At 51.9% G+C, this 23,619-nt stretch overlaps 1 long non-coding RNA gene across 1 annotated transcript; it reads right to left on the bottom strand.

Annotated features, from left to right (window-relative positions):
- Nucleotides 1-16,311: 16,311 nt before the first annotated feature.
- LOC306815571 lies at nt 16,312-16,614 on the bottom strand. The gene is made up of 2 exons (XR_013777420.1): nt 16,548-16,614; nt 16,312-16,451 (listed from the first exon to the last, which is right to left on the bottom strand). It is a non-coding gene; the product is annotated as an uncharacterized lncRNA (long non-coding RNA).
- Nucleotides 16,615-23,619: the final 7,005 nt, after the last annotated feature.

The raw sequence follows: 23,619 nt of genomic DNA, 5'->3' as shown, positions 1-23,619 counted from the left end.
TTCGTGGTCAAGTTCCGCATGAACACCTTCGCTCGGGGCAAGCGTATCTCATCTGCAGCCTGTAAAGAAGTAAAGTGATTCACAATAACAGGATTATTGGAATCTTGTGGCACAGTGAAGTGATTGATGGTATATAAAGCTTTTTCTAGTCGGCTGTGTGGTGTTTCACCAGCCATTCCCCTTTTTTGTTTTTCTGTATAACAAAAACTGGGGAATTCCAGGGACTACTAGAGGGTTCTATGTGTCCCTGCTGCAATTGTTCCTTTACTAATTCTCGAAGGGCTATTAATTTCTGTTTTGGCAAGGACCACTGATTTTGCCATACGGGTGTATTAGACAACCACCGTAGGGGTATCATAGGATAGTTCTTGCCCTTCACTTCAGTGACCCTAATTAAAAATTTGCTTCCATGCGCACCCCCCAGGCTGCCAACACATCTCGTCCCCAGAGGTTGATAGGGGCTGCAGTGATGTATGGTCGGACCGTGGCTGTCTGCCCTTCCATATTTCTGATCAACACAGGCCTCTGACTCACAAAGGTCTGTGTTGTGCCCCCCAAGCCTGCAATGGCCTGACCCAGAGGGGCCACAGGCCATGTGGGAGGCCAGGCAGAGAGTGAGATCACTGTTACATCCGCCCCCAGTGTCCAGCAAACCTCTGAGTTGAGTCTGAGACGGGTTGGCACCTGAGAGAGTCAGAGTACACATCATTTGTGGTCGCTGATCCGAGACATTCATTGTCCAGAAAACCTGTGGTGGTCCTGTGGATCCAAAGCAACCGTCTTTGCGATTTCGCTGATCAACCCTTCTCTCCGCGGAAAGAGGAACGGTCGCTAGGCGCTCGCAGTCCGGGGTTGCCAAGGCTCCGATTCGGCGGCAGCGCTCGCGGTCCGGGGTGGCTCCGCTCCGCGGCAGCTCTCGCGGTCCCAGTTCGCGCTGTCCTGGCGAAAGACGGTCTCGGCTCCCGTGAAGGACGATCTCGGTGGAACCTCCAATTGTCGTTATTCGCGATACGGCCGCGGAGAATAACGACAATGACTCCTCCAGCTAGCAGCAAAGAGAAGCAACTTTATTGTGAAGGCGAACCACTTTTATAGTGTGGATCGCTGAAGAAGAGAGGAACGGCCGTCCATTGGATAGTAGAAGAAAACAGAACGTTCTCACGGATCGTGAGAACTGTTTTTCCTTACTTTCTGAAAAACAGCAGGTGCTTAATCTTATTGTGAATTCCTTCCTGTTTTTCCCGAGGTTTATCACCTTGGGAAGATCCAGGAAGGAACAGGCAAACTGCAGCAGACCCGAGAGAAATTTTCCTTAGCATGAGAAAGGAGAAAAACGCCTCAGGCCCTTGCAATTTTCAGCCTGTGGCTTCAATGAAGCCCACAAAAAACTGCTATTTTAATTCCCGTATCATTGCCAGAGAGCTCCTTAATTTCCCAGTCATATTAATTTAGAGGGAAGGAGTTTACATTTTCCGTTTCAAGAGAAGCTCCAGAGCTCCTCAGCAGACAGCTGTCTGTCAAACCAAGACAGTGCCCTGCTGCAGCTCCATCCCCATGGCAGGATCCGCGCTGGATGATCCCCAGGGACCCCCGGTGGGCAGAGCCCCCCTGAGCCCTGGTGCTGCTGATCCGTGTTGGGGAGACACCTGGCTGGGGGCTGCACACTCTCCCCGTGGCCTGGATTTTCTCTGCATTTCTCTTTGTCCTTCACAAACACCCAAAACCAGGATAAAAATAGAGATGTTAAATAACGACCTGCTTGGTGTCATGGGAGGATCTTCCAGGGGATGCGGGGGACGCTCGGTTCCAGGGATTTGAGGGGTCCTGGGAGGGACCTGGGGGTTTCTCAGGGCGTTGGGCACCCCAGTTCCAGCGGCTCTGGCTGCGCTGGGAGAGGAGGAGGAGCGGGAGGAAGAGGAGGAGCGGGAAGAGACAGAAGAGAAGCAGCGGGAGGAAGAGGAGGGACACAGGAGGAGCGGCAGGAAGAGGAGGAGCGATTTTGGAACCACGCGCTTCTCCCGCACGCCCGCACAGACCGCAGCGTCCCCCGGGAGCGGCAGAATCGCCCCCCCCAAGAACCCGCAGGTGAGCGGGGAGGGGGAGCTCGCCCCAAATCCATCATGGGGGGCTCCGGGAGGGTTTTACTTTGCGGTTCAGGGGATGTTTGGATCTTGCAGGAGCCCAAACCCGAGCCCCGGAGCGGGGAGAGCCAGAGGGGTGATCCCGGAGCCGAGGGACCCCCGGCAGCCTGGAGGGGTGCGGGAGGTTGGTGCTGAGCGGGCTCCGGGCCCCCGAGGCTGAAAGGGGCGCTGACTGCTCCAGCTGCCCTTGGGCAGCGCCACCATCAAACCCAACGCGCTCAGCCCTTGTTTTCCCCCAAGCCAGGATTTCCCAAACCTTGGCTGCATTGAGGAGGAGGAGGCCATGAGAATGAGGACGATGTCCCAAGAGCCTCAGGCAGGTGAGGAGAAAGTCAGTGCCCCTTTCCCCCTGTGTCCTGCTCCATCTCCCAGCCCAGCACGGCCCTGGCTGCAGCACAGCCCTGGGGGGATCTCCTTGCCCTTCCCTCTGGCACGGAGGCAAAACCCATCCTGTCCTTGTCCTTCCTCCCCCAGACAAGGAGCTGAGCACGGACAGCAGGAAGGACAAATCCCCGGGGCACAGCCTCGGGCAAGAGGCCGTTTGCAGCGGCTCCACGGCGCAGGAATGCAACGGGGAGGAAAAGCCCCGCAGATCCTGCAGCAGGAGGGGCTGCAAACGCATAGCCCGGGGATCCCAGCAGGAAAGAGCCAGCCCGGGCCGGGGAGGCGGCCGGAGCTCGGAGCTGGGGCTGCGTGAGCAGCTTCACCATGGGGAGAAGCCCCACAAGTGCTCGGAATGTGGGAAGTGCTTCAGGTGGAGTTCCAACCTGATCAGACACCGGGGAATCCACACAGGGGAACGGCCCTACGAGTGTGTGGAGTGTGGGAAGAGATTAATCCAGAACTCACACCTGACTGAGCACCAGAGGTTCCACACTGGGGAGAGGCCCTATGAGTGTGATAAATGCAGGAAGAGGTTTCACACTAGCTTCAGTCTCCTCCAGCACTATCGCATTCACACAGGGGAGAGGCCCTTCTGCTGCCCCGACTGTGGGAAGAGCTTCCATCAAAACTCACATCTCATCAGGCATCAGCTCATCCACACAGGGAAGAGACCCTACGAGTGTGATAAATGCAGAAAGAGGTTTCAGAGCAGCTCCAGTCTTTTCCTGCACTATCGCACTCACTGGGATGAGAGGCCCTTCTCCTGCCGCGACTGTGGGAAGGGATTCAAGAAAAACTCCACCCTCATCAGGCACCGGCGCATCCACACCAGGGAGAGACCCTATGAGTGTCCTGAGTGTGGGAAGAGCTTCTCACAGAGCTCTCACTTGACCAAACACCAACAGAGTCTCCACTGAGAGAAGCCCTGTGAGTGCCCTGAGTGCAGGAAAAGCTTCGTGCTGGCTCCCTGTGACCTGGATTTTCTTTACATTTCTCGTTGTCCTTCCCAGACACCTTGTACCAGGTTAAAAATGAAGACATTGAACTAAGACATGCCTGCAGACACAGGGGCATCTTCCAGAGGATGCGGGAGACCCTGTGTTCCAGGGAGTTCAGGTTTCCTTGGGGGTTGCTCAGGGCTTTGGGCACTCCAGGCCCAGCGGCTCTGGCTGCACTGGGAGATGCTGACGGAGGTTCTGGGGCAGCTGATCATGGACCCCCTGCCCTGACACCCTCCCCGTTTCCCCCTGACCCGGCTCCCACTGTCCCCTGTCCAGGATCCTCCTCTCCCCACTGTCACTGCCCTTCCCCTCAGCCCATTCCTGTCTCACACCACTCCTGCCCCAGTCCCAGTTTAGATGCCATTCCCGGTATCATTCTCTGTCCTGTATTCTCAGCCTGTTTACCGTTAACATATTCCCAGTCCCATATTCCCTGTACTGTTCTCCTTCTAGTATTCCTGATCGCTGTTCCATTCCCATATTCCCATTCCCAATCCTGTTGCCCTATCCCCATGTCTGTTCCCTGTCCCATACTCTAAATCCCCATCCCATATTTTCTCCCCAATTTCTATTTCTATATTTCCTGTTCTGATCCCATATTCCCATTCTCTCCTCCTCTTTTCATTCCAGTTCCGATGTCCCTTTCCCTGTCCCCACTCTCAGTCCCTGTCCCCATTCCCGGTTGTTGGAGAGTGGAACAGAGAAGCCTCTCCGACTCCCTCTGAAAGAGAATAGCATGCAAGAATTAAATTTAAAATATTTTGAGAAGTTAAAATACAAGAAACTACACAGACATTAAATAGAGGTCTAAGTTTTAGTATAAGGAATTGGAAATATTAAGTAGCATAGATATGAAGTAGAAGTTTAAATCTTAGTGTGAAGTACATAGAATTGTGTTTTAAATACCATAAAAAGTAAAATCCATGGAATCTCCTATAAAATAGTGGCTGCATTGAGACATTAAAAACTTAGTTCTAGACAAATTAAAATTACAGTAGGAATATTTTATATATTTTTCACATAGAACAGATAGGCCATATGCACAAGTTATATGTAGACTTTAGTATTACAGAATTCTAATAGGTTTAGGAGAAATTCGTCAGGTTCACGGTTTTGGCTCATTGGGTAATTTGTCAAAAAATTCCACGTATTGGAGCCATAGCTCTCTTTCACTCCTCTCCCTTTGCTCTGTCCTCCTCCACCACCATCATCATCACCACTGCCACCACAGGAGAGAAGAAGAGGAGGAAGATGAAGAAGAAAAGAACAGAAGACGAAAGGCCAGGGAGCATCTGCCTCTGGAGACTCTGCACCAGCCGCAGCTTCCACCTCTTGCAGCAGAGAGCTGCTCCTGCTTCCATCGGGACTTTATGGCAGAGAGATTGAACAGGGACTGGAGAGCCTTGGGCTCTTTGCCTTTGGAGCCTGATGTGCCTTCACAAGGAACAACTTTACAGCAGCCAGCAGCTGCTCTGCTCTGGGAAGATCTAAAGCCACAACCAATCCCCACAGCCGGTGCCAGTCCCAGTTGTGGACACTGCTGGAGGCCTAGGCACATTTTAGCTAGGCCTTTTTCTCAAGTTCTAAGTATTTTTCTCAGGCCATGAAAATTTCTCAGCCTCTAGCCAGGATTTTTCCCAGGCTAGAGATTTCTTCTTTATTGTAAACACAAGAGAAAGAATCATAACAGAGATAAACACCTGCAAAGTCCATGAGAAAGTCGGGGAGGAGAGGTGTCTCCTTCTCTGGTCAATGATCTGTCTGTATTTTTTTTTGCACAAATTGTCTTATTTAAGGCAATGGTTTCTTTCAATAAATTGCTGTTTCTTGCTCTTTCTGCACCATGCAAGAGAGTGTATTGTTGCTGGTTTTTTGTTGCTCTGTATCTTTCTTCACAGAGAAAGAGGCAACAGAGCAGGACACTTTATTTTACCTCAATGCACAGTGATCATGGCTTCCTACTGTCTCTGCTGAACACAAGCACAGTAGATAGTGATGTAGCAATACTGTGACTAATGGCATCTCTTAATGAAAACAGCCATCTGAACAGTCTGTAATGAGCTCCATTCTGAATGGTCTGCAGAAACCAACAGGCACTTTATTGTTTCTGGAAAGCACAGAGTGCTCATACTCCTCAGGGCATCCTCAGGCTCCTGGTCCCTCAGGCTGTAGATGAGGGGGTGCAGTGTTGGAGGCAGCAGCGAGCACAGAAGTGACCGTGCCAGAGCCAGGAATGGGCACCAGGGTGGCACAGGTGACCTCTGGGCTTTGCAGGGCCCAGGCACAAGGGCTGTGCCAGAGCCAGGGCTGAGCTCCCTCTGTGGGCTGGGGCAGAGCCCAGCCAGAAATCCCCCCTGAGGCAGCAGCTCTGCACTGGTGGCCACCAGGCCAGCTTGCCAGGGGAGGCTTCTGGCCATGCCCTGGAAGCAGCTGCTGCTGCCAAGGTGCCTTTGGTGCCTCAGGCTCTCCCTGGCACAGCTCCCACCATGGCACTCTGCTCTTGTGCCCGAGCCCTTCCCTGTGCTGGGGCTGCCTGGGCTTTTCCTGCAGCAGGACCTGGCCTGGCCATGGCCCAGGAAAGGCAGTTCCTGCTGGAGCAGGAGGCTCTGCCTGCAATGGGCTCCAACAGCTCCAGCAAGGACCTGTTTGCAAAGCCCCAGGGGGAAATGAAAGAGGGAGGGTCATGCTGTCTTTGGGGTGAATAGTGCTGAAACCAGCCTGACTCCTCCGTCCCAAAGTTCAACATCCTGAGAGGGAGCTGAAGCTGTGGCAGAGCTGGGAAAATCCCCAGAGCAGGGAACAACCAAGTGGCACCACAGAGAACTTCTGCAGAGCTGTTGAGATGGCACAGACTGGGCACATCTGACTGACAGCACTTCAGACTAGAAAAGCCCTGTCCCAAATATTAGTGGCAGCATCTCCTGACATTTCCCTTCTTAGGGGTGTGTGGAGATTCTTCCCTGGAGTGGAGACACCCCTCAAGGTCACTGCTTGAGGCTGAGCTAAGGAGATTTGCCCAGGGTCGTTGGTCTGGGGGAGTGACACCCATCTCTACTTAGTTCTGCTTTGATACAGTTGCTTCAAAATTGCTTCCTAGGGCATGATATTAAAATTGATGTTACAGCTCCTAAACTGTGGAGTAAGTAATTCTGATTAAGACCTTTTTTGCCTAATCATGATCATAATCAACCATATCTCTATGCATATAAATACTTCTAGATTTCCATCCTTAATGTTGAGGGACAAAGTTATACAAAGGTTAAATTCCAGCCTTATAATACTTTATCAATAAATTCTTGAGAAAGCCTGGTGCTGGGATTGGATCCAGGCATTCTTAGGCTCCTCTAAAAGAAGGAGTTTAGAAAGCCTGGGGTCCTGCTTTAGGGGAGCAATTGGGGTGTTGGGGGTCCTTTGTGCCCCTCGTGACCCAACAAGAGCTTCTCTAATAAACTTGGCCTGAAGCTCCCACGGGATGCATGACAGGAACTCCAGTGAGTATCTGTGACATCCCAGCCCTTTGGCAGCCTGGGCACTCCTGGGGACTCCCTGTGAGTGTCTGTGACATCCCAGCCCTTTGGCAGCCTGGCACTCCTGGGGACTCCCTGTGAGTGTCTGTGACATTCCAGCCCTTTGGCAGCCTGGGCACTACTGGGATGTCACCCTGGATCCCCTGTGAGTGTCTGTGACCTCCCAGTTCTTTAGGAGCACACGGATGTCCCCACTGCACTCCTGCCACTGCCTGTGACAAAGTGGCTCCTTGGCACCTCTGTTGTCACTGTGGAGCCCTGTGACTGTCACCTCATGACCCTTAGGAAGATTAAGGACCCCTGGAATGTCACCATGGAGCCCCTGTGACTGAGTGTGACCAAACAGATCTTTAGGAACCCAGACAACCCTCAGATATGCCCATGGAGCCCCTGTGCCTGCACGTGAGCTCACAGCTCTTGGGCAGCCTGGAAACCCCTGGGATCTCATAATTCCTGCTCTGCTGAGGATGGATCCTCCCAGCTCCACTGTCCACGGCTGCTGCCTGGGACTGATGGCACATCCCAGCTTCTGTCCTCAGACCCGCAGCTGCTCTCCTGGTGCAATGTCTCATCGTTATCAGCATCCTCTGATGGTTTCCAGGGCAGCAATCTCCTTTTGTCTCTGATTTGCTTAGCTGTTTTGCTTGTGATTTGCTCTGCAATAAGCTTATTGGTGTTTTTCTTGCCCTTGAACTGAGCCTCCAGTCTTACCAGCAGTTCTTCCTCCTCCTTTGTCCAGCATCTTTTGTGAGCTCCTCACTTGGATGTTTCTTTCGGCTGGGGAGCAGCCATCCTTTCCTGGATCCTTATCAATGGGTGTGCCAAGACAAGGTGAAAAATAGACTAGGTCATTAGAATACACTTCTAGAATATTTTCCTTAGTAATTCTACTTTCATACTGACAACTAAGTTTAGGCCAGAAGAGGAAGAATCAATTTGCAGCCTTAGGAGAAGAAGCAGTGAGAGTTTTTAACCTTGACAATTGTTGGGTCTGAGAGAGCCAGGAGCATCTGAAGAGTGGCTGACTAACCCAGCTGAACCTAATGGTAGGTCAGCACCCTCAGTGAGGTCCATAGTGGGATGGGATTTGGGACAAAGAAGGAAGTCCATGGTGACTTCATTCTTCTGAAACAGGCACTTATTGCCTAAATAGGACAGGGCCATCTACATAGGAAAAGCATTTGTGAATTGATTATATCTTAGGGTTTAAACAATTGGGTTTGGACTCCCAATTACCCTCCTTAGAATTATTCCAAATATCAAGGGAAATGCTATCAAATGCCTGTTTAGCTCACTAATGGTAGCTGGCTAAGGTGTTCCTGCAATAATTAATGAAAAGATTTGGAAGGCTGTAAAGCAGTGGGGAGGGAAAGGGGTTTTCTGACTAAGCTTTTAAGCTGCCAATGAGAAAATTCCACAAGCAGAGCACATGTTGTTTGTGATTATCAGTGAAGAAATGGCAACACGGGAAAGGCATTTGACCCCTTTTAAGTGAGTTCTGCTCCAAGTCCCATCAAACAGCTTGCAGATGTAAATGTAGATGGAAAGCCCATGTGGAAGCTTGGAAATGCAAATATTGTGACCCCCATGGTGGGGCTATTATTGTTGAAGGACTGTTAGGGCCAGGAAAAAATCTGCATTTTGACCCACCAACTGATGACAAAGGTCAGATGGCCTTTTGCTAATGCAACATGGGCTTTGAAAGAGCATTATTGTATTTGTGGCCAACATGCTTATTGCAGGTAACCTCCAAACTGCTGAGGGATCTCTTCAATGGGGCTTAAATTGACTGTTGTTCTTTTTTCTACCACAAAGTAAGGGAAATCACTTAGGAATCAAAATCTAATTGAACAATTTAACAATTTAACTAGAGAAAAGCAATCAATGGATGCAGTTCTGGCTGGAGAGAGCACCCAAAATGGGGAAAAGATGAATGGCCACAAGATAAAAATCATACTGCAATATAGACCAGCCACTTGGAATTAAAATCAGGTGCCAGAGAACCCATTTATAATTGGAAGGGGATCATTAGGTTACAAGCTGCCTTTTAAACAATAACCAAACAGACAGCTGCAGCTCTTGACCTTCCTGCTGACCTGTCCACTCAAATGAGGAATGCAATATTTCAACATTGGATGGTATTAGGTCATCTATTAACAGAAGAAGGAGGAGTTTGTGGAAAATTCAATTTTTCAGACTGCTGTTTGCAAAGAGATGGTAATGGAAAAGTGATCAAACAAATAACAAAGAAAATAAAGTCAGCTCACACACCCATCCAAATGTGGAAAAGATGGGAATGGGACACGTTTTCATGGTTTCCTGGCAATCTATGGGTTAAATGAATACTATTTCTGCTCTTATGTGCTATAGCAACACTCATCTTTTTACCATGCACGACACCTTGCTGAGTGCAAGTCTTTCAGCAGGTGATCAAGGGGATGCATGTGGCAGCCACACCTACTGATGCAGAAATGATTACAAAAGGATGGAAAATGATGTCACTGCAAATACCTGCAAAACCAAAGATGATTCAGGAAGAAAAACTTAAATCACTGGCAATTATGGTGTGTAAAGACAAATAGAAAATAAAGAAAATAAAAAGAGGAGGCATGGAAAGGAGTAAGATGATTGTATCTTTACAAACAGACCATGTGAATTTGCTTGCAGACAAAGCTGGGGACTTAGAGACAGTGAAGTAACAGAAGACACTCTTCATTCTAGGAACTGTTACTAATCAACACAGACATTTGCTCAGCCAAGGCCGTGTTAAATTCCTGAACCTAGACCAAGACAAGAAAGAGTTACTAGAATTATGAAGAGCTTTTGCTTTTTTTTCTTGTATATTACAAAAGGACGAGTGCATAATAGAGTGGGGCATAGATTAGCTGGTTGAGGAATTCTGTACCTTAAAATTGCCTCATCCAGTGGGGAAAAAGAAGAGGGTGATGCGGTTGAAAATTTAGGATACAACGGGGGCTGCATCTCCCAATTATTTGAGACACCCTATGGGAAATGTCCCATGACCTCTCCCTTTATTCAAATAAAGTTACAGGACTCCTCTTTCTCCCTTTTGGACATAAACCTGTGGCATCGTGGATGAATTTTTCTGACAGCAGTGACCTATAAAGGAGTAAAGTGGTTCCCCCGCAGGCTCCATCCCGCTGCAGCGCCCCGGGACTGCCTGCAGCGCTCCATCCCTTCCCCAGGGCTGCCTGCGGGCTGCGGACCCACCTCACTCTCTGCACGGGCAGGGCTGGGCCCCCTCCCCAGCAGCCGAGGGGCTGCAGGGCGGCAGCTGCAGCACCATCAGCCTTTCTATGCAGGGCGCTGCTGCTGCCTCCATCTCTCCATCTCCTCCCCTGCTCGCCCCTGGCTGGGCGCTCACGGGCGGCCGCCCTCGCCTGTCCAGTCTCAGCGAGACCTGCCCCTCCGTGGCTCTCCCAGCAGTGCCGCGCCCGGGCTCCACGCAGATCTGGGCAGGGCCGGCTGCGTGCGGCTCTCGTGTTGTGCAGCAGCCACGGTGCAGGCGGGGTGGGCTGCGCGGCCGCGGCAGCACCAAGAGAGGAGCCGCGGGCAGGACGGTGAGTGCTGCGGCCGTGCGCTTCTGTTCCCTGTCGCTCGCTGGCTCTCCCCGGCCCTGTGACCCCGCGGAGTGCTGGGCCTGGCCGGGCAGTGCACAGCCACATGTGTGGCCAGCGGCGGCCGCAGCAAGGGACTGCTGGCATTGCTGGTGCTGGTGCTGGTGAGAGAGGGGGCCAAGGGCAGAGATCGCAGGGTAGACCTGTTACCCTTCCCTGGCCTTTTTCTCTGACGGCCATTGGTAAGGTAGACCTGTTGCCCTCTGCGGCCTTTACTCGTAAGGACTTTCACGGGATAGACTTGTTGCCGTCTGCTGGCCCTGGAGCCTGGACACTGAGCAGCGGCGCCGCGTCTCGTCCATCCCATGAGCGGCCCCCTTGCCCTGGCCCGCCCGCCCAGCATGCCTTTGCCCCGTGCCCTGCCCGTCCCACAGCCCCTGAGCACTCGCACCGCGCTCACACTCCTGCTCACGCCTGCTCTTCCCCCTCCCCTAAAGCCGCTCCCTCAATGTACCCGAGTTGCGCTCCCAGCCTAAGCCGCTGGCCCTGCCGCCTCCAAGCCCCAGTGAAAAAGGGAAAGGAAAAGGGAAAGGAAAAGGGGAAAAAAACCCCCAGAATAAAATTAAAAAAAAAAATTAAATAAAATATATTTTTTTTAAAAAAGTATTCAAAAATATTTATTGGTTTTGAAACTGGCCTCACAGGATGGGACAGGGCTGCTAGGGCCATCCAGCTCCAGGACATTACAGGGCTGTGGGTTTCGCCTGTCTCCAGGATGGTACGAGGACACCTCGTCTACCCGGCTCCGGGCCAGCGCCGTCCGCCAGCCTCCGCCGGAGATGGCGCCGCAGCGGCAGCGGACCTGGAGTGAGTAGGTGTGCCCCTGTCCGGGGTGGCCCCTGAAGGCCTGGTCTACCCAGCTCACGGCCCAGGGCATCCGCCAGCCACCCCCAGAGATGGCGCCGCAGCAGTGGGCGGAACCGGGGCGAGCAGCTCTGCCCATCTCTGGGGCAGCCATGGCAAGATGGCTCTGCCCGATACTGGGGCCGACGGTGTCCACCAGTTGCACCCCCTTGATCAGCTACGATTGCTTCTCTGCCACATGTGCACTAGCACAGGTCGGCACACGCATCCTGTGCTTTTTATTTTTTTGGATTCACTTTTGGCATGCTTGCCGTCCCCTGCCTTTTCTGGAGGGAAGCCGATCCCTGTGAGCTGTGTCAAAGCCGCTGGCCCCGGCCATGGTCGGCGGCAGCTTCTCCCACGCTCGCTGCATCGCTTCCCTGGGCCGCTAAAACCTGCCCTGCCACGGCCGCCCCCTCCCCGCTCTGCACTTCTCTCACTAGGGAAACATCCTTCCATGTCGCCTCTGCCTATCCCTGTGCAGCACAATTCACCAGGCCTTGCATTGTTCACCCTCTAATAGGGAATGTGAGCTGGCTTTAGACCATCGGGATACAGGTCAGTTTTACCCTACTGAGGATGTGTTGTTGCAACAGGCTGCTCCTGCTCCTTCTGAATCTCTTTACTCAAGTGTGTCCATCTTTCCCAGAGCCCTTTGTTCTTAAGGACTGTTCCCCTTAAAAAATCAGGGAGACAGTTCATCCCAAATCCGTGCATGCTGAGTACAGGAAAGCTTCTGCTTATATTCTGGACTTTGCAAACATATTCATTGATTGTCCTGGACTAAACGCACATATGATAATCATTTCCCCAAAATCTTTAACATATTTCCCCTCCCTGTGTGTTTTCTCCTGGGGGTCTCTCTGGTGGTCCCTGGTGGTCATGGTCCCTAATGTTCCAGTGGGCCTGGCTGAGCTGGCAGGACACTGAGGCTGGTGAATTCCAGTTCCCCTTCTTACATAAGGGGCATTGTGTGGTTTGCAGACGCCAGTAGTTTGGAGGGCAAGCATTGTGTCAGCTAACCTGGGGTGGGCAATTTATCATCTGTTAACATGAGGTGACAGAGTGTATTATGACATCACAGAGTGGGCTATGACATCACAGAGTGCATTATGACATCACAGAGTGGGCTATGACATCACAGAGTGCGTTATGACATCACAGAGTGGTTTATGACATCACAAAGTAGGCTAAGACATCACAGAGTGGGTTATGACAATACAAAGTGGGCTATGACATCACAGAGTGGATTATGACATCACAGAGTGGGCTATGACATCACAGTATGTATTATGATATCACAGAGTGGGTTATGACATCACAGAATGGGCTATGACATCACAGAGTGGGTTATGACATCACATAGTGGGTTATGACATCACAGAATGGGCTATGACATCACAGAGTGGGTTATGACAGCAGAGAGTGGGTTATGACATCACAGTGTGGGTTATGACATCACAGAATGGGCTTTGTGACATCACAGAGTGGGTTATGATATCACAGAGTGGGCTATGACATCACAGAGTGGGCTATTTGAAGTCATTGAGCATTACAGGCTGTCCCTGTGACATCACAGGGCCAAGGTCTGACATCCCAGCAGGGCTGTGTGACATCCCACCAGGGCTGTGTGAGGTCACTGGGTTTGTCACTCTGCCCCAGCCCCCTCACAGTTTCCCCAGACAAGTCCAATGCTGTTCATGCCCAGCAGGGTCCCCTGTCCCTCTGTATCCCCCTGCTCCACCTGGAGCCACAGCCTCCCCAAGGATGTTCCACAAATCAACTCCAGAGCCTGATATGGGGACAAGGGACCAGGGCTGTGTGACCAGGACATCAAGGACGTGGATTATCCAGGTCACTGGGGCTGGTTTGGGTTCCCCAGGGCAGGAAAGATGTCTGGCAGCTGGAGCAGGCTGAGGGAAGGGCCTCCAAGGTGGGGCTGGAGCCCTTTGGCTGTGAGCAGAGGCTGAGGGAGCTGGGCTTGTCCAGCCCGGAGCAGGGAAGGCTGAGGGGCTCCTCATGCCAGCCTGGCAGTGCCAGCCAGGAGCTGATGGAGAGCACAGAGCCAGGCTCTGCACCAGGGGCCTGGGGGAGACAAAACACAGTGAGTGGAAGGGGCAAGAAAGGAGAACAGACAGGACAGGAGGAGTTAAAATGAGTCAGGCTGCTTTCAGCATTTCCTCAACACCAAAATCAGCCTGATTCCTCTATCTACCATGACAGCTTTGAAAATAGAGCATTGTTTGAGGTGTTCAACCCCCACTCCAAGCACAGCATCCTGATACAGCACTTGAACAGTGTTTCTACCTGTCACAGAATCATCTTTGTCTAAAATTGGTTTTGTACACAAATCCCTTGTGGGCGGCCATGGCAAGATGGCTCTGCCCGATACTGGGGCCGGCGGTGTCCGCCAGCTGCCGAGAGAGGGGAGCTACGGCAGCAGGCCGGCCCGGAGCGGACAGATCTGCCCGCCCTGGGGGAGATATGGGCAAATTTGGGCAGGATATGGGTAGACGTGTTGTTCCCCCCGGTCCCGGCAGCTCACCAAGGGGTCGCTGTTTTTGGTGCCTCCAGCTCTGTCATTACAGTGGGCAGAGTGTGCCGCTGCACCCCCTTGATCAGCTACGATCGCTTCTCTGCCACGTGTCCACTAGCACGGCTCGGCCCACGCATCCTGTGCTTTTTATTTTTTTGGATTCACTTTTTGCTTGCTTGCCGTCCCCTGCCTTTTCCGGAGGGAAGCCGATCCCTGTGAGCTGTGTCAAAGCCGCTGGCCCCGGCCATGGTCGGCGGCAGCTTCTCCCACGCTCGCTGCATCGCTTCCCTGGGCCGCTAAAACCTGCCCTGCCACGGCCGCCCCCTCCCCGCTCTGCACTTCTCTCACTAGGGAAACATCCTTCCATGTCGCCTCTGCCTATCCCTGTGCAGCACAATTCACCAGGCCTTGCATTGTTCACCCTCTAATAGGGAATGTGAGCTGGCTTTAGACCATCGGGAGACAGGTCAGTTTTACCCTACTGAGGATGTGTTGTTGCAACAGGCTGCTCCTGCTCCTTCTGAATCTCTTTACTGAAGTGTGTCCATCTTTCCCAGAGCCCTTTGTTCTTAAGGACTGTTCCCCTTAAAAAATCAGGGAGACAGTTCATCCCAAATCCGTGCATGCTGAGTACAGGAAAGCTTCTGCTTATATTCTGTACTTTGCAAACATATTCATTGATTGTCCTGGACTAAACGTACATATGATAATCATTTCCCCAAAATCTTTAACATATTTCCCCTCCCTGTGTGTTTTCTCCTGGGGGTCTCTCTGGTGGTCCCTGGTGGTCATGGACCCTAATGTTCCGATCGGCCTGGCTGAGCTGGCAGGACACTGAGGCTGGTGAATTCCAGTTCCCCTTCTTACATAAGGGGCATTGTGTGGTTTGCAGAGGCCAGTAGTTTTGGAGAGCAAGCATTGTGTCAGCTAACCTGGGGTGGGCAATTTATCATCTGTTAACATGAGGTGACAGAGTGTATTATGACATCACAGAATGGTCTATGACATCACAAAATGGGCTACGACATCACAGAGTGGGTTATGACATCACAGAGTGGGCTATGACATCACAGTGTGCTATGACATCACAGAGAGGGTTATGACATCACATAGTGGCCTATGACATTACAGAGTGGGCTATGACATCACAGAATGTATTATGACATCACAGAGTGGGCTATGACATTACAGAGTGGGCTATTACATCACAGAGTGGGCTATTTGAGGTCATTGAGCATTACAGGCTGTCCCTGTGACATCACAGGGCCAAGGTCTGACATCCCAGCAGGGCTGTGTGACATCCCACCAGGGCTGTGTGAGGTCACTGGGTTGGTCACTCTGCCCCAGCCCCCTCACAGTTTCCCCAGACAAGTCCAATGCTGTTCATGCCCAGCAGGATCCCCTGTCCCTCTGTATCCCCCTGCTCCACCTGGAGCCACAGCCTCCCCAAGGATGTTCCACAAATCAACCCCAGAGCCTGACATGGGGACAAGGGGCCAGGGCTGTGTGACCCGGACATCAAGGACGTGGATTATCCAGGTCACTGGGGCTGGTTTGGGTTCCCCAGGGCAGGAAAGATGTCTGGCAGCTGGAGCAGGCTGAGGGAAGGGCCTCCAAGGTGGGGCTGGAGCCCTTTGGCTGTGAGCAGAGGCTGAGGGAGCTGGGCTTGTCCAGCCCGGAGCAGGGAAGGCTGAGGGGCTCCTCATGCCAGCCTGGCAGTGCCAGCCAGGAGCTGATGGAGAGCACAGAGCCAGGCTCTGCACCAGGGGCCTGGGGGAGACAAAACACAGTGAGTGGAAGGGGCAAGAAAGGAGAACAGACAGGACAGGAGGAGTTAAAATGAGTCAGGCTGCTTTCAGCATTTCCTCAACACCAAAATCAGCCTGATTCCTCTATCTACCATGACAGCTTTGAAAATAGAGCATTGTTTGAGGTGTTCAACCCCCACTCCAAGCACAGCATCCTGATACAGCACTTGAACAGTGTTTCTACCTGTCACAGAATCATCTTTGTCTAAAATTGGTTTTGTACACAAATCCCTTGTGGGCGGCCATGGCAAGATGGCTCTGCCCGATACTGGGGCCGGCGGTGTCCGCCAGCTGCCGAGAGAGGGGAGCTACGGCTGGGACCTGCCACAGCTCCCCAAGGGCCCTTGTCCTCACAAAGGGTCTCTGCAATGCCCTGGCCAGCAGAATGCCAGGGCTATAGAAATCCAGACACATGGACACACACACAGATCTATAGGTTTGCTGAAGGGGTTTATTGATCATTCATGAGAAATTTCTCAGGGCACAAGGGAAAACAGGGGAGTCATTCAGGGATGATCAACCCCTGATGCCTCTGCAGCAGGCTGCACATGGATGTCACCAACTCTTGCAATCCTAAAACACAGAGCCCAGAACGTGACCCACCAGGAGCCACCATGACAGGAGAGGGGCCTTGTCCCAAGCCTCTCTCTGCTGGCACTGCTGACCTACCCATGGAAAGCAAGAGCCAGGCACTTCTGCCACAAAGGACCCACCAGCTTTGCAGCCACAGGGGGCTGGGGACAACAGCGGCATGAGAGACACACTGGGACACTGGGCTGACTGGGAGGAAAGGGGAAAGCAGGGGGGTCCTTGGAGAAGGGGCCTGTGGGAGCAATGGGGTGCAGGAGCTGCTGTGCTCCTGGCCTGCACTGGGGTCCTGGCCCAGAGGCAGAGCTGGGGCAGGGGCTGCACCCAGGGTCATCCAGGGGCTCCTGGGGTGACAGGGATGGGAATGCAATGGGGGACCCTGGGCATGGGGTCCCTGGGAAAGATCCATGGGGCAGGGATGTTGTATGGGATGTCAGTAAAAGTGCACTGGGCTGTGCTGGGAGAGATTGGGATAGTCTGGGGTGTGGTGGCCATGCAAGGGGAAGGGCTTAAACTGGCAGAACTCATGGTACCCACCAGAGGTGTCTTCAGGATCTCAAAATTTTCTAAATCCATCTGCAGAGAGATCAGGAGACCTCAGTTGTCACTGGGATGTGCCTGGTGCCAGCAAGGGATGAGGGGACTGAACTGCCACCCCAAATCCCTGAGGGGATGCCCTCCAATCCCAAACAACCTCACCTCCCACAGATCATTTTCAGTTTTTCGCAGGAGTGCCTGGGAAAGGAGAACAAACCATGGTTCTGGATTGGATCATGTGGGTCTGTGGGGCAACAAAGGTGCAGGGACCAAAGGGGGTGGGGGGGGACAGGAAAAGGGATGGGAATTCAGGACCTCCAAAGGGTTGTGGTGAGGCAGGAGGGACCCAAAACACTGAACTGGAGTGAACTGGGGAGGCCAAGGGACTGGACTGGGGATGTGGAAGAGGCCCTGTGTGGGATGCAGGGGAGAAAGGAATTGCAGTGTAGGGACATGGGAGTGAAACAGAGGGGGTTGGAGTGGGCAGAAGAAGTGGGACAGAGGAGGAGAAGACAAGACTGGGACAGAGTCTGTGAGTGCCAGGTGAATCCAGGAATGATGCCAGGAGACAGCACTGCAGTGGCCAGGGAGAAAAGCAAGGGACTGAGGGGAAAAAAAGGGAAAGCAATTGGGAATGATCAGTGGGAGGGCATTCATGGACTCTGGGTAGGACAAAGAGGAGATCCCAGGGAGATTTCAGAAGACACCAAGGATGGGAAGCTACAAAGGATGGGATGTGGGGACACCATGACATTGGGGCCCCTCCTTGGCCTGTGCCAGTGGGCACAGCAGGAGTGAGAAGAGCAGGGCCATGCTGAGCACAGCCACCTTCATCTTCCTCTAGCACTGGCAGTGCTGGCTGAGGCTGTGCCAGGTGAGGAGAACATTTATCCCTTCCAGGACTCCTCCCTGTGCCCTCCCTGGGAGCCCCCAGGTCAAAGCCTGGCTTGGCACAGCCCCCAGCCCTGGCCCCAAGCCCAGCCCTGCACAGAGTCTGTCCCACCTGTAACAGGCATCCAGCCCCCTCACCCATCATCCCTTCAGCTTCCTGCATGGGGCAGCTGCCCCTGCAAGGGCCCAGGAACCTGCAGGGGCCAAGGGCTTGGGCAGGGAGCTGGAGACAGGTGAATCCCTGCTCCAACACAATCCATCTTCCAGCAGCCCCCAGACTGCTGGGGGATTGTGATCACCTGAAGGTGAGGCTGAGGCTTGGGGAATTACTCAGGTGTGGCACTTCCCACATCCACAGCACCCCATTTATCAACCCTGCAGGCACCAAACTAGTCCAGTCTCCATCCCCAGAGCAGATTCCAGACAGGAATATCTCCTTCCCAGCCCCTCACCCTGTCACACCTGCAGCCACTGAGCCATCCCAGAGCCCCTGGGTCCTGCTCTGCCCAGCTGCCACACATGGGGGTGCCAGGGACCCCATCTCCAACAAGGCTCCCATTCCAGCCCTGTCCCTCTCTGGGACTTGCCCACAGCTCCCCAGGGCCCTTGTCCCCACTCAGTGTCTCTGCCATGCCCTGGCCCTGGGCCCAGGCCAGCAATGGCCCAGAGCAGGATGTGCCCATGCCCAGGGCTGTGGGGGAGCTGGTGTTTGTCCCCAGGCAGCCACTGGGATCAAGCTGGACAAACAGAGGTGCCAGTCAAGGGGAGGGATGTTGGTGTTCTGCCTGCATCTCTGATGAGCCCTGTTTACCCAGGGCCTGGGACCAGGAGGACATTCAGCATTAGGGGTGTCCAAGAAGTGAAAATCCCCTGAGAAGTGGTTCCTCAGAGCTGTCCATGGCTTCAATTTATGTTTGACATTCCACAACATTAATGAAGGCTTTTGCTTCTCTCTATCCACAGGGACACTGCAGATCCAGCAAAGATGTGTTGTGGGCAGTTGGGCAAACATTTCAGGTGACTGCATTCCTGGAACTTGTCCAAGGAGCTGCAGGGCCCAGGAAGATTTTCCTGTGCAGTGCCCCAGGGATGAGGGAGCAGAGTGTCCCCATGGGGGATTCTTGAGCAGATGGAAAGTGCTCTGATGTCATTGGTGTGCTGGTCTGCTCTTGGAATGGAATTGAGGAAGTGTCCACAGGGTCCTGATGGCAGAACTTTGGCTGAGGACAGGTCCAGGTTTCCCTGGAGATCAGTGCCACTCAGGGGGATGGCACTGGACAGCCACTGGCCATGTGCCAACAGCCCAGGGAGAACAAGCTGGACAGGCACAGAGGCTCCCAGTGTGGCCAGATTGGCCTTGCAGCTTCAGGGACACCACGGGAATGTCCCTGCCTCCCTGGGGCTGTGTCTGAGCTGTGCAGATCTGTCCCTGCAGCTGCTACCAGCATTTCAGCAGTGAGGGATTTCCCATCCTGACTGACTGGCACTTCTGTGTGAGAAATGTACAACACAGTCCTCAGCTGTGGAAAGATGGAGACTTCATGGAGCAGCTCCAGAGGAGGCTGAGATGCTCCAAGTGTTGGAGCACCTCTGGGACAGAGACAGGCTGGGAGAGTTGGGGCTGTTCAGCCTGGAGCAGAAAAGGCCATGGGGACACCCCAATGTGGCCTTGCAGGACTTCAAGGCACCTCACAGGAAATGTGAGCAGAAGTGTTTTAGTAGGGCCTGTTGGAACTGGAGAAGGGGAAATGGTTTTCAATTAGAACAGGATTAGTTCAGACTGGACAAAAGGAAGATATTTCTCCTGCTGAGGGTGGTGAAACACTGGCACAGGTTTCCCAGAGAGGTGGTTGATGCCCCATCCCTGGAAACATTCCAGGCCTGCTTGGAGCAACACGATGGAGCAAAAGATGTCTCTGCTGCCACCCCAGAGGAGGGACTGTGGTGTCAGCTACCAGAGGGGTCGGTGTCTCTGTAGGATGCAATTCCCCCAGGGAGCAGAGAGAACACACAGCACCACAGGTGGCAGGAATGTCCTCCCAAGGAGACAGGAATACTCTGCATCAACAGGGTCAGGCTGCCCAGTTTTGCCTCTTTGTAGATGGGCACAAGGCTCAGAAGAGACTGAGAACCAGGAGCTGGCACAGTGTTTTTGACACCACTTGGTTTCCTGAGGGCCTAGAGTGTCCCAGGTTCCCTTTGGCTTCCTGAGGCCCCACAATGTCCCGAGGATCCCTGGGCAGCCCAAGGCCCTGAGGTGTCCCAATGGATCCTTGGTTCCAAGTGGCCTCGCTGGGTCCCAGAGGCCTCTGGATTCCATGAGACCCCACAGGGTCACTGTGTCCCCCTGTTCCCACAGGGCACAGTGTCACAATGGCCCCTGAGCATCTTTAGGCACCAGAGTCTCACAGCATCCCCTCAGTTCCATGAAGTGCACAGTGTCACAATGTCCCCTTGGTTGCTGCAGTGTCACAAGGATTGCTGGCAGCCAGGAGACCCTGAGGTATCCCAGTGGGTGATTCCATGTGTTACATATGTGATTTGTGCTAATTAAATTGTAACAATATTGCCAAAATTGTTCCATTATAATTAATCAAAAATTGTATTTAATTGCTATAAAGCAAGAAAAAGATAAAGGAAATGGTTAAACAAAGCAGAAAAAAATCATCCTCCAGATGTTAGGTGGGAGGCAGGATGGGAAGGGTATAGGTCTAAGAAAAAGTGTCTAGAAATAGGTTTTCGTCCTTGAATTGAGCCAAATTAGGATGATTCCAAACCACTGGACACTGGACTAAGGCCTGTTGTGGGAACATGTGTTTATTATATAACTCTAAGCTCAGTGCACCTGCGCTACCTGAGAGGTCACACAGCGAACACTGAGGAAGACCCAGAGCCTTCATCGGAAACAAGACCCCGAAAGGAGGAGAGACCCCGACCACTGGTGACGCATGGCAACACAACAGAGTGGCATAGATTTTAGGAATGGAAATGAGGAGGAGCATTCTAGAAAATTCTGTATTAATATGCATTAGTAAACAGTATGTAAGTGAGAGTTTAGCTTGGCTGATTTGGTACGGTGTGAGAGGAATGGCCCTGCCTGTACCCCCAGTCGGTTTTGCTTATGCTTTATTCAACTGAACCCTATTATACTTGAATTGCTGCTAAATTTTGTAATTATTCAAATTTATGTAACTAATATGTTTTGATTGTATTCATTTATACACAATTGCTATTATTAATAAATCACTGCTAAATTTAACTTTGTGATTTGATTAATTGGACAAAAACTAACACATCCCATAGAGCAACCCCAGAAGTTATGATAGTGTCTTCTCTGATCTCCCTCCCCACTGAAGCATTATTTATATTGTTTTCTATTCAGGAGGAGCAAAGGCAATGTTACAGATAATTTCCTTCAATGTTTAGGTGGAGTTGAATTGACTTTAGTTATTAGCATAGATATGGGTGTGGAAAGTAATTAGAATTTTTGCATTCATGGAGCCAAGTTCAGTTTCTGGTTACTATCTGGATCACTCCTCTGCCTTATTAGCTTCACTGTTTTCAACAGAGCATGTCCACGTGTCCATATCACCTCTGTGCCACTCCATCCCTTGTTTCCTGTCTTCTCTGGAGTCATACACCAAGCCCCCTCGTTGTTCTGCTCTCCAGATGTGCAGACAGCCTGTCCCCCAATGCACATCCTCCTTCTTGCTGAACTTTGGTTTTGGTCTTCTCTCCATGATCCTCTTGAAGATGATGAGATGCAGGGGAGTGTCAGGAGGAGGAGAAGGCAGTTCTCATAATAAAATGATAGAACGGTTTGGGTTGGGAAGATTAAAGATAATCTCATTCCATCACCTGCCATGAGCAGGGACACTTTCCACTAGTCCAGGTTGCTCCAAGACCCATCCAGCCTGGCCTTGAACACTCCCAGGGATGGGGTGTCAACAGCTCCTCTGGCTACTTCTCCTCCTTATGTTTGGCCTTGGAAGGACCCATCACACATCTCAGAGGAGATATTGCAGGCCCATCAGCATTACTTGAGTCCCTGGGAAGGTTCTATCCTCTTGGGAAATACCAGGATGATGCAGGAGAGTGGGAAGAGCCAGCACTGATTCACCAAGGGCAAATGGGACTCGATAAACCTGATCACCTTCTAGAACAGTCCCCAGCTCAGCCGGGTGGGGTGAGCAGTGGACATCGTCCACCTGGGTGTCTCAAAGCTTGTGATAGAGTTTCCCACATCCTCCTCCTGGAGAAAGTGATGTGTGAGAGTCTGGACAAGGGGTCTGTGCTGTGGGTGGGAAGTGTCTGGCAGGCAGTCCCCAGAGAGTGCTGGGAAAGGGATCCTTTGCAAACTGGGAAATCCTCAGAGTTGGTGGCCCTCAGGGAGCCATATGGGGACCAGTGACCAGGTGGTCAGTGTCCACAAAGGAGACAGAGGAGTCCTGTAAAAGTGACTTTATTAATGAACAAAGGAATATGTCTTGGGGGGTGGGGGGGGCTCTCCCTCAATAACTGTAAGCAAGTAGAATTTCATTTCACAGCCACATCACACCCTCCTCCCTTCTCCTGAGATATTTGGAAGGTACAGACTTCCATATCCACCTATAAACATGTCCCCCCTTGGTTTGTAACCCACTCTACAACATATGATACACGGTAATCAAAATTACCTTTGTCTGCCCTGGGCAGAGAAGTTAACACTCATAACCCTAGTAAGTCTTTGTTTTTCTTCCCAAAGTTCAGGAGTTTAGCACAACCTTGGCTGAGCAGCAGTCCATGTCAATTAGTAAAGCTTTCTAAAATTAGTGTTACCTTGTCATTTCCTCTGGAAAAGTATCTGGCTTTATCCACAAGGAGATTCACACAGCCAGTTTTTAAAGACACATTAATCTTATTCCTGTCAGATTTATGATCAAATGGAGTAAATCAGTGGAGACACTGATCTCCTTGGTTCCACGAGGCCCTGCAGTGTCATAATGACCCCTTGGTTCCATGACTGGTCAGAGTTCCTGCACTCTCAGTGGCTGGAGGAGATGCCACAAGAAAGTCATACTCATAGTCCTGTCATCCATCCTGTCCCTATGCCCAGTCCAGCCCTACTTCTCTCTCTTTCCCTGCCACACACTTAGTGTGTAACACCTCCCCCCTCACCCGAGTCCTTACGTGTGCAGGTGTCCTGGTTTGAAGGACAGGTATCTGACAAAATATGCCAAAGCTTCTCTTGAAATGGAGAATATAAACACTCTGCCTCCAAATTATTATAATTTTGAAATTAAGGACTCTCAGGCATAGATATTGGAATTAGGAACAACAGTTCTTTACTAGGAAAATTAAAATAGAAATACAGTATTACAAAGAAAAATCCCCAAAACACTGACAGAGTCAGAATACAACCTGGTATCTTGTGTCAGGGTGTTGGTAGCAGTCCCATTAAACGGTGGCTGCATCCTCCTGCAGTGGCAGATGTGGTTCAGTTGAAGCAGTGGTCTTGTAGAAGATACAGTTTTTCTCTGAAGGTCCAGAGATTATATGGAAATGTCTGTTCTGGAATCCAGTGGAAAGAAAGTAACTTGTTGTCCAAAATCTCAGATTTTATCTAGGTAGGAAAGGTTTGGCTCCTCCCCCTGTCTGGAGCATCTCCCAGTGGGATGATGTAATTTTATCAGTCATGCACTGGGACTCAATGGCCCAGCAGCAGATGGTATCTTCCTGGAGGGAG

Source organism: Erithacus rubecula (genome assembly GCF_903797595.1).
Source record: "Erithacus rubecula genome assembly, contig: scaffold_161_arrow_ctg1, whole genome shotgun sequence".
NCBI classification, from domain to species: domain Eukaryota; kingdom Metazoa; phylum Chordata; class Aves; order Passeriformes; family Muscicapidae; genus Erithacus; species Erithacus rubecula.
Note: the sequence above shows the minus strand (reverse complement) of the source record. Positions and strands in the feature narration are given on the sequence as shown.